Source organism: Narcine bancroftii, chromosome 8 (assembly GCF_036971445.1).
Source record: "Narcine bancroftii isolate sNarBan1 chromosome 8, sNarBan1.hap1, whole genome shotgun sequence".
In the NCBI taxonomy this organism is placed as follows: Eukaryota; Metazoa; Chordata; class Chondrichthyes; order Torpediniformes; family Narcinidae; genus Narcine; species Narcine bancroftii.
Genome location: NC_091476.1, coordinates 30,378,668 through 30,390,718, shown reverse-complemented (window position 1 = coordinate 30,390,718; position 12,051 = coordinate 30,378,668). Strand labels below are relative to the sequence as shown.

General features: G+C 38.9%; 1 long non-coding RNA gene across 21 annotated transcripts in view; it reads left to right on the top strand.

The window, feature by feature from the left end:
- LOC138740571 (uncharacterized) overlaps positions 1 to 12,051 on the top strand; it is a 589,788-nt gene that overhangs the window by 189,220 nt on the left and 388,517 nt on the right. For 18 of the 21 annotated variants that reach the window (XR_011343011.1, XR_011343022.1, XR_011343026.1 and 15 more), the window contains one exon: positions 2,310 to 2,477. The exons of 2 other annotated variants lie outside the window; for them this stretch is intronic. This is a non-coding gene — a long non-coding RNA (uncharacterized lncRNA). The remainder of the gene's footprint in view (positions 1 to 2,309; positions 2,478 to 12,051) is intronic. One more of the 21 variants, XR_011343016.1, reaches the window with a different exon arrangement.

The following is a 12,051-nucleotide window of genomic DNA, read 5'->3' as shown; positions in this document are numbered from 1 at the left end:
GAAGACCGCAGAGCCCACCTCACTGACAAAAGGCAAAGGAGGAAAAACCCAACACCCAACCCCAACCAACCAATTTTCCCCTGCAACCGCTGCAATCGTGTCTGCCTGTCCCGCATCGGACTTGTCAGCCACAAACGAGCCTGCAGCTGACGTGGACTTTTTACCCCCTCCATAAATCTTCGTCCGCGAAGCCAAGCCAAAGAAAATCATTTGCCCCTGTTGTGCAGGGAATGGATTCCGAGGGCAGCTGGTGGAAATGTCGGGAGAATAGCATGGGATTAAGGAAAGTTTAGTATTAAGGCTGTTTGATGTCTTGTGTGGATTGATGGGCTAATGGGTGTATTACTGTAATGACTCTTTGCAGTCACAGTAGAGCTTGTTGGCTTTTGATATCTCAAGCTGTTTCAGAGTTGTTGGTGTGCTTTTCACCTGGAAAAGGGGGGAACTTTCAGCCGCACTGGTTCTTGCTCTTGACCTTCAAGTGTATGGTGTTCAACTTGAACTTCGACTTTGAACATGCTGTTGCTTAGGCAGCTAAAGCAATTCAATCAGTAACTTTGGCAGCTCTCAACAAAAATGTGTGTATTTTTTTCCTTTTGAAGTAGGATCGTCCTCCCTACATCCAATTCTTCCCCAGCAGGTCTAGAATTTGCTGATGCCATCTATTCAGTGAATCAGGATTAGTACTCATATTTGGCTGAAGAACCACTGAGGAACCAAGGCTGCAGTTGACTAACCTTGAAAAGTAATAGGATAACACCTGTCGATTTTCCCCAAGAGAGGTGTCCATCCCCATATCTTTGGAAATTGTTTTGACTTGCCCCCAAACAGCATTACCATCCCACCCAGTATATTTTTGCGATTATATATTAGCAACTACCAGCACTCTTTCATGAAAATCAATTTTTAAAATGTTGACATTGGTTGATGTTGTGGGTGTTGTATTGTCAGCATATTTGGAAGTGGAAATTTTTCATCTGATTTATTGAACTCCCAAATGTAATCAAGAATAATTCACCAGATCTATTGTGACCTTAACTTTCCGCCCAATTTAAATGCTTCAAACCTGCCTCTGAACCTACATTTGGTGAGTCTTGTTTTTTTTCTTATCAAGGATGGATATCACGTCACAGTATGATGAGGCAGGAGTTGTGCTTTTGGATGGTGTGGGGAGGAGGCATTCTTTGAACAATACCTTTTTACTCTGTGATTTTTTTTATATATATATATATAAAGGAACCACTATTGTCTGTCTTGTAATTGCATCCTGATGGTCTTTAGGGCATTTTTTCCCCCACCAGGTGTGTGTGTGACATGAATATTAGATCAAAACTCACAAATAATATCAACGTTGGGACATTCTTGCTTTTATAAATAGCAATTGTGCATTTTATTTACATTAAAAAATGACTGTAAAACAACAACCAGCACATCTCACAGGTAACGGATGTGTGTTAGACAAGCAACTGCTGCACTATTCATGTGCTCACCCACGGAAGCTTGGTTGAGCATTCCCTGGGCCACCTTGAGAAGTGACAGCACCATGATCACAGATAAAATGATCATGGAACACCAGCCTCCTCACATCTTGATTTTTTTTTTTAAACATGTCTTGGGGAATTTTTTTTTCAAAAACATCAATGTCCATCTTCAACTCAATTTTCATGTCAATGTGGTTCATTGTGAATACCTTGCAAAAGGAATCAATTGTTATGTTTTTATTTTGTCATTAAGTAATGTTAAAGGCATCAGTATGTGCAGGGAATGTGATGGGGTTGTGCTCTATGTTTGGTCCAGTTTTCTAACTGATGACACTACAATAAAGAGGCAAACATCTTTTGTTTTTTGTATTCACAAAGATGCATTTTTCTCATCATTTGTGTCCATTTCTGTTGAAAAATTGGAGTGGCATAGAACATTGTTTATTATTAAGGCAGATATTAATCATTTTAATGGGTATATCAATATTAAAATTGTGGAAACTTTGAATGACAAGTCAGTGATTTATATTAAAATGAACGTAGTTTTTTTTCTGGTGAAAATACCAGTGAAACCCCACAATAGCATCAGAGGCAGTTTGCGATACAAGTTGTCTATTCACTGGTGATTGTCCCTGGTAGAACCGAGATGAGGCCTTGAAAGCCATACTAAATGACTGGCTGTCAATATCTGCAAAATGCATTTCCTTCCTTTGGTGTCCATTCAGAAACAATTTATTCAAATATGTTTAAATTTAATTGCTTTATTCCAGCAGTTTAAATGAGAAATTTTGTATCCATTACAGCAATTCTCAATATTTTATTTTAAAGTGACTGATGAATATTGATGAGAAAATCAAGGAAGGTACTTGCACAACTGTTAAGATTCCAAAAGACTATAGACCAGAACTGGGAAGTGAATTGATGTGGACGAGTACTCGATTGGCATGTCTGAAGGGGTGTTTCTGTGCTGCATGGCTCCATGACCTTAAGTATGTGGTGAGTTATGATTAATGCATTTAGTCAACTTATGGAATTGCTACCTCTTTACTGAGGAAGTTGATCCAAATAGTTTACTAGGTTTGCATATTTTTCAGTTCAGTGTGGCTCCTTACAATACAATATTAGCTAGTAAATAACATCTCCGTGCTGTGACTGCAACTGGTAAGTTTCATACATGATCATTTACATTAAAGAGTCATCTTGAACACAATGAAATTGTGCTCCATGAAAAATGGTTAGAATTAAGATATTCAGATGTATTTTTAAAAAGTCAACAATCTGCATTAATATAAATTCCCTCTGACAATGGACATTGCAAATTTGGATAAATGCAAATGAACAAAGAATGGACATTCAACATAAAGAGTAAATTTTAGAAATTGATATAAAAAACTGTAAATATATGGAATTCTATGAAAGGTTAATGCTTCTGTTGAAGATCCTTAACTAGAGCTCAGAATAATTCAGGTCATTTAGCTTAAAATCTTCCTTTAAATGTTGATTGTCTACTAAATGTTTCCAGTAACTTTTGTCTCCAATGTGTTGTGAGAAGCAGGTTAAATTTGTAGAATTATTACTCTTGTCCATTGGTATTCCAAGATTTTTTTCTTTTTTTTAAATGTGATGCTTCTTAAATGTAACAAACACCAGTTAACTGCCAAATAGATCTAATTAATTTTGTTATTTTTATTGATGTTAGATTTTGGTGTGGGGGGAGATGGAAGGGAGGAGGAAGAGAGAGAAAGAGGTAAATTAAACAATGCAAAAAGATGTACATTTCAAATGTAAAAACTTTAAAAAAAAAACACATGTTGGAGATATTCGATAATTCCATAAGATTTCCTTTCTTCCTACCAAATGCAAATATAATGGAATAAAATAATAAGACCATTTTTTTTGCAGGGAGGCAAGTTTACAATTGTAGTACAAATATATAATATTGAAAGTGTTATCTTTGACAGTAAGACTAATCTGAGTGTTTCATTAATGTATTCTACTAAAATAAGATTTTAAAAAAGGAAATATGGCATATGTCGAAAAGGATGGATTTAAAGGTGAAGGGACAGAGGATAGAGTCCACAAGAAGAAACACTGGAATGGAAATCTAATGGATAATCTGCTTCAAATTTAACTGAGTAATATACTGAAATTACAACAGTAAACAAAGACATTTTGCCAGTTGTGGTGTGCTGAGGTAGAAGCAAGCAAGCACAAAACTCAAAAGACTGTACAACAGGCTTTATTCCAGTAAAAGTCTGAACACCAGTTCATGCCTTGGTGGCTCCCTCTCTGACTGGCTCAGGAGGGGCAAGCTCAGGTCTATATTCAGATCGGCTGATTGACAGCCAGCCAGGTGGAGTCAGCCCCTTAGGTGGTTTATTCGGGTCAGCTGATTGACAGCTGGCCAGGTGGAGTTAGCCCCTTAGGTGGTCTTCCTGCAGGTACAGAGATTATTGCCCCCTGCAGTGGTCGTATCACCACACCAGTTAAGAGAAAAAATGTACTGCCCAAAATAGAGGACAGCACTATCAGGTTGAATTCCAATTTTTACCAACTGGCTTGAGGGGGCAGGGAGGAAATCAAAGGAATTTTCCATGAGATTGTGGATTGATGACCTCTTAATCTCTGAGATCTTCCTACATTATCTTATCAGACATGGACAAGACAGATTCTCTCAAGTGCTTCTGGTGTAATTAATATTTGAAATAATGTTCAATGCATAATAATTGAGGACAAAATATATAAAGAAGTTCTTGAGAAGGGGATGGGAGGAGGAGGAAAAGAGGATGTTGAGAGAAATGCATTATGCTCAAGGAGAAGCATAATGTCTGAAAGCAAACAAATTGAACCTTTATAAAAGACAAGAGCCCCCAGTTGGAGTACAGTAGCAGTCTCTTCAGGGAGTACAAAGGTCATGGAGAATGTATCAAATTGATTTAATAGAATGTTACCTTGATCAGCCATATCCAATGAAATTGAAATTGTTCTCCTGGGAGTAGAGCTACTTAAGGGCAGATTTCAACAGACATGGTTAACTTGGATTGTTTTTACGAAGCTGTTTCCAGTGGCAGTGGAAATGGTAATTAGAGGATGCAGATTTAAGATGATTGGCAAATTAACCAGGGGACAACTTGAGATAAAATGTACCCACCAAACAGTTTTAATATCAATGCTCTGCCTGGAGTGGGAGGGGGGAGGGGGGAGGGTTGGTGCAATTGTGCAAAGTGCTGATGCATTAATAATGTTCAGAAGGGATTTGGTTAAATCATTCAGTGGGAGCAAGGGAAGAATTTGTTGGAATAATTGAACAGCAATTTTAATAAACCAGGGTCAACACTTTATTCGACTACATTTTTCAAACTGTTATTCTTGTGAAATAAAGCATTTTGTAGGACAGAATTGTATAATCTTATACCATAAAAGAAGTCAATTGAAACTTTGCACTTGGGTCACAAAACCATTGTATTCTGTACTCGCAGAAATACATTTTAAAAATGTAAATAGTGCCTCTTTACTCCAATTCATGCTGAATGAGGTTCAGGTTAAAATTCATATACTAGCCAACTTACAACCGTATTTGGGACCAAAGGATTGGTTGTATCTCGAAATGGACGCAAATCGGAATCTTGTGCGCGTGGCGTACCGAAGTCTTAAAGCAAACTTTTTAATCAAATTTTTTTAAATTATAGATTTAATGATAACAACTTAATGCTTCCTGCATTTGTCAATCAACTTTGGCGAATTTTTCCACATTCTGGTTCAATGTGTACCTTTTAGTCGGCATCCTGGGGTACGTAGGCTAGAGATGGCCATCTTGTTTCCTGTGCACATGTGCGAGTCTTCATTTGGTGCATGCATGGTCAGTTCACGTATTGGAGTTTTGTTGGTGCATGCGCAAGAGTGAAGTGCCCTGACAATATTGAATTTGTGCCCTTCACTCTCGCACAGCTGAAGACTTGTGCATGTGCACAGAAATCAAGATGGCCGGGCCCAGCCTATGGACATTGGGACACCGACTAACAAGGTAAGTATACACATTTTGGCTCTTAAATGCCCTGTATCCCTGTTATAGTTTGTCAAATTCAACATAAACCTTGTAAATTTTATATTTTTTTCTTGTTTTTTAAAAGTTGGGAGGAATTAAACATTTGTTAATGGATGTAAGTCGCATAGGTCGATAGTTGGGGTGTACCTGTAATTAGAATAATTATTCACCTCATTCTGGACCAATTCTACAGAAAAAAACTTTTAAAATTCATGAGCAACATCCAGATATTGGAGAACATCAATTTAGAGTTATTTGCAGGATAATAATCAATGGTATTTAATGCAAAAATTGGTGATGTGAGATGTGTATGGGATATTTTTCTGTTCATAGATTTGGTATCTAAATTCCTATGTTTTTAACTCTTCAAAGTTGTTTCTTTTCACATAGAAATGTAAAATACATGATATACTTGAACTTTTGTCTGCTGTAAGGCAATGGCCATTGCCCAGCACCTCTAACAATAGGAGATTGAAAAACAAAAATGGTCTCCTTGCAGAGACAGAGTGTCAGTGGATTCTTCTCCAGTGCTCCTTCTGCTTCAGAAGCTGCAGACTCCTGTTCCAACCATTGGCAACCTGAGCTTCAGATTCAAATCTCCATTATGATCAGGAAGCCCAAGGCTCTTTAGGAGCCCTTCTTGCCCTCAACACCCTCTCGAATCCCGGTTACAATATCTGATTCCCATGAGTCAGTTGCCCGCAGCCTTTATGGGTCCTTGACCGCAAGTCGCCCACCGCCTTTATGGATTCTTCAGCCACGGAGCCCATTACTGATCTGCTGTGGTCATCCTACAGAGTTGTCTTCCCCTCAAAGGAGGATGTTCTCCTAGTTTCTGGTGCCCTCCATTGATCTGCAACCCCCTGTGGTACACTGCCCAGCACAGGCACTACCATCTTGAGCATAGATCTGTGGTTGCAAGATTTAAAAACAAACATCAGCTTCTTTAACAAGCTTTTTAAAGCCTGTACAGAGCCATTAGCATCAGGAATGGGCAGTAGAATCCTGCAGAGCAGGGCTATCTCTGCTCGCCACTCTCCCAGGGCCACAGCAACAAAGAAGAGTGTGAGTGATATAGAGAATAAACCTTAGTGATGTAGCCTGCAGTTTTTCCAGTACTTTTAATCTTAGTAGTCCTGATTGATTCTATTTTTGTATATTCAAATAAAGTAATTGGAAACATAGCAATTAAATAAGACACCAAATTACAACTAATTTTATAAATTGAGGATATGGGGCTACATAATGCACATGAGTGGAATGGGGCAGGGTTGGTGGACCTTGTTGAGGTTTCAGGTGACCACATTTACAGCAAGCGTTGGTGACTCAAAGAGCATGGGGTCCACTATCTGGAAACAGTCCCAAACACTGCAACAAAAAAAAATGAAATCAGGGAGAGGACATGGTTTGAACTGTTTCAAATTTGATCAGTAGTCAGGGAAAGGGAGTGTGACTGCTTGTTAGGTCGGGAGTTTCAAGAATTGGTGCTGGAGGAGCCTCTGCCCTTGAGCTCACCTAACTAGTTGGAATTTCTGACTTTCTGCACAGGTGAGTGTTGGGTTTATGGGAGGGATGAGAGACTCTGTAATTCAGAGAGCCACTGAAGAGGTGGAGGAAGAGAAATGAGGTGGTAATAGTGGATAGTTTATTCAGGGGAGTAGACCCTTCCCCGTAACAAGGATCGAGAGTCCTGAAGGCTGTTGTCTGCCTGGTGCCTGTATTCAGAGCACTTTGTATGGCCGACAGAGAAATTTGGAGTGGGTGGGGAAAGATTCAGTTGTCATGGTCCATGTGAATAACAACAACACATGTAGAATGATGTGCAGCTTCAACTTCCATTTGTAGCCTCCAGGTAATGGTCAGTTTTGATATTTATCCAATGGGTTTGAATGGAACAGGATGGAAAAAGTAGTTTGTCATTGATCCTGTGAATGTTCAACTATATTCTGATTTTTGAGTTTTCAAAATTAACCAAGGTTTGTGATGTGGGCAGCAGGAACAAGTTAGATTTTTTTTACACCATCTATAGCTAGAAATTAGGGAAAAAGTGCATGTGGTAAAAGATATTTTGAGATGAGGATAAACATGACCATACAATCATTTTATATTTCCACAGCCTTGGCATGAACCCTTCTAATTATATTCTGCATTGTCTGTTATGTGTAATGCCTCTTTCATCTTTCAGTTAACTATTGGTGACTGGCCACGTATCCATCTAATAATTAGGAGTGCTGCACATACTGAGATGTGAGGTTACTGGTTGCATTGGAGTGAGTGTAAGGTAAAGCAAATCAATGTTTGATGGGGGTCTTGCTGAAGGATGTTAGCAGGGACCCTTCTGTTTTGAGTTTAGTCAGGAAGCAATGGGATTTGAAGAGCCAGTCATTAATCTTGAGTGTGTCACAGAATTGATTTGTAATACTGGATCCAAATCCTCATCTTCAGCTCTAGCTACCTGTACCTGCTCCTTTCTATTTCTGTGTCTGTGAATCCTTTGGGGTCTTGAATTGTGGGATGGTTCTTCGTGGCATGATCACCAAAATGGGATTCGGGAGAGCATCTTGAAATCTGGATGTTGCATCATTCTTCAATGTAAATTGGGTTAGTTGTGATTCCATCACTACCAATGCCTGCTCACTTCTGAGAAAGAGTTTGTTTTTTTTTAAAAAGGCCCCAAGTTGGCTTTATATCAACATTTGATAAAGTGGACCAACCACCTGAAGTATCCAGTGATTCGGCAATCCTGTTAACTACGTTGATACTGCAGTCAGTGAAATTTCAGGCAATATGAAATTGATTTGTTTATGCATTCCAATCAATTGGAGAATTGCAAATAATTTTCAGGAACTAATCAAGATTATTATTGTCATTTAATACAACGGATGTAATATTACACAAAATTGCATGTAATCTCCCATAAGCAGACAAAGATTTGCCATCAGCAGGAATTGCCCAGCACACCTTGCAGTCAGAAAGAGAACCAAAAGAGACTCCCTTCAGTATCACTGAGTGTCTGTGGACTTGTGTCCCATGCTCCTGCATCCTCTCCAGTCACACAGCCTTCACTCCAAGCTCCTGATCCAAACCTCTGACACAGTCAGGAAGCCTTCAGCGGCCAAGGCCCCTCAAGAGCCCTTCTCACCCTCCGTATCCCTTCAGCCAGTCTCCAGCAGTTGGCAGTCTGGTGCGAGTCCTTAAAGCACAAGTTGTCAGCAGCCCGCAGCCTGCATGGATTTCTCACCTCTAGCTGACGGCAGCCCACTGCCTGTGCAAATGGCATTTGTGGTACTTGGTAATCTCGGTGTTTCCACTAAAGATTCCCATGGATAATCGGGTCAACAGTGCTGATATTCCCTTTGTATGTAAAGGTATTTTTACTTTTAACTTGAGCAGCTACTAACAAATCTGTATGCAAGAATTGTCAAGAAAAAATACATTTGATTGGATTTGTGTAAAAATAAAACTGAGCAGAGCTGCTCAAAGCAATTTCCCCCAATTTGCATCCAGTCCAGAGGTAAAACTCTATGATCTGTACCTTTGACCCCATTCCTTCTCTTCCATTTACATTCCTACCTACCATTCATCCACACCTGCCTTTCTTCAGACCCCCACACCCTTCATCCTATCAGAGTGTACCTTTTACAGCCCTCCTCCCCTTCTTCCTTCACTCTGAGCTGCTGTGTCATTATGTGTCCTGTGTGTCTCAACACCAAAATCAATTCTCACCTTTCCTCTTATCCTATTCAATTAATACCTTTTGCTGGTCTAGACCCCACCCCTGGCCAGTCATCTTTCTGATGCCTTCCTTTTCTTTGCTTATTTCCTGAAGAAAGGCTCAGGCCCGAAAAGTTGATAATGTATCTTTGCTTCTTATGGACGCTGTGAGACCAGCTGAGTTTCTCCAGCATTTCTGTGTGTCTTTACATCTGCAGACTTTTGTCTTTCACTCCTCTCTCACCTCCCAGCCTATGTTCCTCCCCACTCTCTTATGAGCATCCATCAATTTTTTGCTATTCCTGATGACAGGTTCTCAGCCAGAAATGTTGACTGTTTATTGTTTTGCACAGATGCTGCCTGATTTGCTGAGTTCCTCCAACACTTTGCATGTTTTCCAGCCACTGCAGACTTGTTTACACTTCTAGCACTGGAAGCCTTTGTTTTCTGTTCACCAGCCCACCCTGTCCACCCTGTTGGTTTTTCTTGTTCTCCCTTATTGCCTGGCATCTGCCAGTCCTCTGCCTGCTTCTCCAGTCATGTGCCCCTTTCTGGTTGCCCCTTTCTCTTTGACCTTCTTTCACTGGCCTCTGAGCTAACTTTCCTCAGTCCTGAGAAGTTTTGCCTCAGTTTTCTCCAGATGATGCTGTTTGACTTGCTGTATTTTCCATTAGAGTTTATTTTGCTTCCGGTTTCCTTTCTTGGGTGGGCAGCATCGTACAGGAAAGCTTCAGAGGCAATTTTTGTGATGCCTTATGGGTCTGACAATGAGATTTACAACCAGAAGTACCCAGTCAAAATTTCAGAGTACTATAATTCATCCAGGGAATTACTATTGTCTCATAATCTATTTTAATTCTCCAAGCTATTAAAAATAGTTGATTACAATCTGAATCCACTGTCCTGTCGAAACACACCTAATCCACCCAACCTTATTCCCCACTTGCTGTCTTCCTTCTGATGATTCTGACTCTTGCGATCAGTCTACTTACTATCTGATCAATGGGCAAAGTTGGCGTTGCTGTTTGCTCAAACTTGTGATCAAAAGACAACTCAGTTGCTCTTCCCAAAATCCCAAATCTCAATGCTACCAATCTGCTTGGGGGAGGTAAAAAAAATCTCCCAACTCCCACACTACTGAGTTAAATAGCTTCTGTCAAAGAGCATTGCTGTAATTCAAGCTCCAAATGATTGAAGCTCCAATTCTTGGACACATTCACCATGACTGGACATTGCTTTGAGCTCTGCATCAAGCACTGGATAAAAATAAAAGCACCATCATAGCACAAAGTGCACGGATTGTTCAATAGTTCCAAATTAATTGGATCTTTGGCTTTGCTGTGACAAGTCCATGATCACAATGGAGGTTAGTATGTTCCACAATGACCCCTTAGTATCCCTCACCAGAACCAATAAATTCTCAAAACCAATAACTGCTCAACAAACTAAATCAGGGACTCATTTAAGGACTCTTAATTTTTCACTTTATTGATATTTTTTATTCTCTCTGAATTGTGCTGTCAGTTTGTTAACATTTGTTATCTGTTTACAGTGGCTTATTTGTTTACATATATGTTTGCATTTTTTTTCTTTGCACCACCAATAAATGGTAATTCTGCCTCACCCACAAGATAAAGAATCTTGGGGTTGTATGTGATGTGTATGTACTTTGACAATGAATCTGAAATCTAAATTTCTGTGATTCTCCAACAAGAGTTAGTGCCATAATCATTCACTTTCATGCCTGTCTCTGCATGGAATGACGCCAAAAGTTTCTGTGAGTCTTAATTAACATCTGACATTTTCACAATCATTACATCTGAAAATTCTGGGCCGTAACCTTTTGCAGTGGTGACATTGGGGAAGTGAATTAATGCTTTCCTTCAGAGGTTTTGCATGAGTATTCCACTTGAAGTTTATCTGGATGATTAGAAAAAAAAGTTATTTTTGCCATTTCAACAGTGTTTCAATACATGCTCTAAATTTTAAAAGAGACTGTAATGACTGAAGATAGCATATAACCTCAATTGACATTTCATTAAGAACATCCTGGCGATCAAGTACACACAAATGTTAGAAAACTATTTAGTGTTTGTTGACTAATACTTAAAGATTTGAGATTACAGTCTCATGATTGCCATCATTTGTGTGCCTTTACAGGTAAACAAAAATATATTTGTATTTCTGTATATGATAAAGGAACTTTGAATAGTACAAGGCTTAGACTTAAATTTCAGGATATAGGATCATTAATATTTATTGAGACAAGTTTGCAATTTTCAGAATTTCAATTATTTGGCAACAGCAAATATGGTATGATGCAACATGCTTTGTAATGAACGGGGGACATTTCGATAATCATAAAAGCTTTTCTTTTAGCAAATATTCTTTAGCGATTTAATTTCTCAAACCAAATAGAGGTTGAATAAAATGCTATCTTGTGACATAAATATGATTTTCACATTTGTCTCTGCCTTACTAATCATTTTAATCTGATTTGTTCAAAATGTTTTAATCTGTTTCAAAACTGAGAGGCAAATGAATCCCAGAATGATGGCGATTGGATGTGAATGTAATAAAGTACTTGAATGGATTCCATTCAATAGCAACTATAAGTTTGTATCAACATTAACTAAAGATGTCAGTACATCAATTTCTTTTTATTTATTCAGCGTGTTAGAGTACCAAGTTAATCACTTGTACGGAAACTGAAGCTGTCCATTTAAAAAAAAAATTCTTACAATTATGAATCCTGTCCACCCAATAAATTTATATTTTTAGAGAAATCCTTCCCTCCTTGCAGGTTTTGAT